Genomic DNA, 4,340 nt, shown 5'->3' with positions numbered 1-4,340 from the left:
AGAGAGAGAGAGAGAGAGAGAGAGAGAGAGAGAGAGAGAAAGTGTTGTTCCAAAAATGTTCAAATGTCAACATCTATTTCGTGAAACTTGTTACAAACTCGCTTTATATCGGCACACGTGTTTAATATTTATTAATATAACGATACTTTATTACTTTCCTTGTTACGAGAATTTTTTAATTTAACAATGAATGCTCCTCTTATCTTATTTCGATACTTTTAAGTTCCAATTATAATTAATATTTAAATTTAAAGGAATGCTTGATTTTATTTTATCTCCGCTCCTTTAATTTTATTTTACTTCGACAATAAATGTTTTCATTTGTTATAAAAAATTTCAATACTTTTATTTTCGTACGTAATTATAATCATTTATTAAATTTAAAAGGATTGATTACTCATTTTTTAAATTTTATTTTTGGACAATAAATGCTCTCTGTAGGTCTCATTCCGTATTTTTTAATAAAAATTTTTAATAAAAATTTAATAAAAATACACACGCGTAAATTCCAATTGCAATCATTTATATATTTTAAAGGACACTTTTGATTTAATTCTCAATTCTATCTTCGATCTGTGATTAATCGTATCGAGAGGAACACGAATTCAAAGTTCCGCGTTAAAAACTGGTTAATTTAACGACGGAGGAGGGAGTCCGTTTCATTGATACGAGCAATTTAACCGATTCTCCAAAACGGTCCAAACGAGAACGGTTTTCGGGACACGAGATAATCTCTGATCGTCGGATCGTCGGGCAAAATTGGAATGTCTAACACGATTCTTTCGAATCCTCGCCACGTTAAACGGAACGGACGTTGGATCGAATGGAAAAAAAAAAAAGAAAAAAAAAATAGATGAAAGTGGAGGTGGATCGTGAGCGACAGGCAAATCCTAGATATCCTGGGCGGAAAGATACTGCGGAACTTGCGGATATTTATCATCTCGCGTGTAGTATCCATCCCCAAACTCATTAATCCGTTGATTCCCCTAATCTTGAATCAGAATTTTCGAAGAAGCTTCGTGGAATCGATTTCAAAAAAAAGAAAGAAGCATGGAACATGATATTATTTATTTGTAAAAAATCATATATGGAAACTTTTAATAAATAAAATAAACATATATTTAATACTAATGTCATAAAAAATGTTATTGCATTTAACAACAGAAAGCGAAGAATATAGTGAAACACTTTCATCTTTACATTTCATAGAAAAAATCAGTATACATTTTCTCACGACAGTCTAAGCCAGAGAAATATTTGAGATCGAATGATAAACGAGAAGTGTATAAAGGATGTTCAACTTAGATTAGTTAGTGTTAATTATAATTACAACTTGTTTCGTGTCACGTATTTTATTATATCTTTACTATGCAAGACGATGAGAAGCAAATATGCATTTTTGGTACAAATGTTGTTGAGCGGAAAATAGGTTTAGGTTAGGTTAGGTTAGATGATGAATGAAACGGATATTCGAAGATTGAAGACATATTGGACTCAGATTAACATCAATTCGCTCAACTTGTTAATCGTAGCGATAATTCTGGTTAATTCTGAAATTGATGCAAATACTCCGATAATTGGTTGGAAATTGATGTTGGAGATCTGCAAACATTCGTAAGGATGGGTCAAAAAAAAACAGAGTCAAATTACAGATTATATGGATAATTGTATAAATATCTAAACGAAGTATAATCTAAAAGAAATTTTTCTTCTCTTGTTTTCTAATTTCTCCTTGCTTCCAACAAAATCGAAGGACATCTTGTTCACATTCATATAGCAATATAACGAAATTTTGTTGAATTGATCGAATAAAAAAATGTATCCCTGTCCCGTTGAAAAAACAATTTATATTTCACGTACATATTAATTAACCATAGATTAAATCGATCATAACGATATTAAATAACAAAAGAATTATTTAATTATCAAATTTCGATAATTCGAATACGAAACGATAATGGAAAAATACACCAACGCAAAGTTGTGCAAATATATTCATTGACGCGAGCCGAATATTTTCCAGTGAATGTAAAAATATTTATTTATTCGAGCCACATCGATTACTCGATTGCTCTTCGATCGATTTCTTTGTATATTTTAAGTAAACTCGCACCTTTTTTCGACGTAGAACGTTCAATTTACTCTCTTTTATTAAATCGGTGATATTCACTTCCAGAGATCGAAACGCGTGTATTTATTATCGCGTTACGAGATGCGCTTAATTATAAAGATTACCTACTTTACCGATTAACGGTATAATTACTGCAAAGTATATCGAGGAGCGCTTAGAATGAAATTTAGGGAAGAATTTCGAGTAAAGTAAAGTAAAGCTCTTGGAAATAGTTTCAAGATTCTTTGACCGATACGATTACACCCTCTTTATAATAAGGATTCGTGAATAAAAAAATTTCCTTTCAAACTATTTTACAATGCTCGTATTTTGACTCATAGATTTTGTATTGCAAATCAATGCAATCGATACCTCTTCGAGATAAAATATCAAAGAAGATACGTGTGTGCATCGTTGAACAGAGACGTTTATTCCATTGAAATCTGAATGTTAAAAGTCTCGACTTCGAGTCTTCACTCTGGCTCGCATTAATTTGAATGAAAAGTAATTGGACAGATATTGGACAAAGAAAGGTCTATTTAAAATTCTCTAATAATATAATAATTCTCTAATATTTTCTAATAATATAATATCTAGAACGAATGCAAGGCTAGTAATAAATTACACCAAGGACGAAAAGATAAGGAAGAATCATTTAGATATTTTTTACAATTTTTTAGATGATATACTTTAATTGTCCACTTACTTGCAACGTATATTCAAATTCCTCAAGAATGGATTAATCAAAATTCAAAGCGTGATCGAGCGAAAAATGTAGTACAAATTGAGGCATCAATCGATCGCATACATCCACTCGAACGTAACATCACGCCTCGACGAAAAACACGAATAATATTTTATTTTAACCGTACCCTTTCCCCTTCTCCCATAAACGTCATAAACATCGAGAATTAATCTCGAAATCAACGGTTCGAAGTCGAATCGATGCTCGCCGCGTTTCAAAATCAAGTGAAAAAATTTGAAACGAAAAATCGAAAAGTTGAAGCGACTCACGTCATCTTCGCGCGTTACGTAAATCCTTACGTAAATATCTTGGATCCTTACACGGTGCACGAAATATTACCCCGGAATCGAGGGCAACTTTGCGAACTTTCCCCCGCGAAATTAACGAAATCTTGAAACTTTCGCGATGTTATTTCCGCGGTAAGTGTGGAATATAATGTGGTTAAATGGAACCGTGTTTATTCGAAGCCTTTTGTTTAGTTTCTCTCTTCAGTAAAATCGTATAAATTTCATATATTTCAATTCCATATTTTTTTTTTTTTTAGGCGAATAAAAAAAAAAAAATTTTGGAAAATTTTCCTAAATTGTCCAATTTAATAACTCGAACTTTTGAGTTGTGGAGTGGAATGGTTGGGGATTGTCGAAGAAGGACAATTGTATTCCAGTTTTGTCGCGAGTTTAAGCGTTTCGCGAAATACCGCGGGGAATTGCATCAGGCTTTACAGCCACGAGACATCTTGTTTTGTAAATATATAATCGTAGCTGCGCGTATAATGCTAAAGTAGTCCGTCGTTCCGTCGACGGAGATGTGATTAACGTCTCGCGAAAATATTCGGGAACGCGTTTCGAAAATACTCGAAATACTTGGTCCCTCCCCTCCCTCTCCCCCCCAATTACCATCGAACAGTGATGTGCGTACGAGCTATTCGAAATTCCACGCTTTATCGAAGCGCGATATTGCAGCTATCCCAACGTTTTAATCATCCGGACAATGCACGAATCAAAAATTCCCTAGAAATTATCCAAACTTATCCGAACCAACTTTTTCTATCTCCCAAAATTTTCCCCTAGAAAAATTGAATCTTGGAACAAGAAGAAGAAGAAGGAGGAGGAGAAGAAAAAGAAAAGAAATCATTACGAATGAAAAATTGATGGAAAATTTACTAAGATCAATATTACCTTTTTTGCCTGCCTGAAAATCAGCTTTTGAGTTTCAAAGAAGAAGAAGAAGAAGAAGGAAAAGGAAAATCATTACGACGAATGAAAAATTGATGGAAAATTTACTAAAATCAATATTATCTTTTTTGCCTGCCTGAAAATCAGCTTTTGAATTTCAAAGAAGAAGAAGAAGAAGAAGGAGAAGGAGAATCATTACGACGAATGAAAAATTGATGGAAAATTTACTAAAATCAATATTATCTTTTTTGCCTGCCTGAAAATCAGCTTTTGAATTTCAAAGAAGAAGAAGAAGAAGAAGGAGAAGGAG

The sequence above is a fragment of the Apis dorsata genome, unplaced genomic scaffold, assembly GCF_000469605.1.
Source record: "Apis dorsata unplaced genomic scaffold, Apis dorsata 1.3 scaffold_83, whole genome shotgun sequence".
NCBI lineage: Eukaryota > Metazoa > Arthropoda > Insecta > Hymenoptera > Apidae > Apis > Apis dorsata.
The sequence above is the reverse complement of the archived record's forward strand: the minus strand, read 5'-3'. Positions refer to the sequence as shown.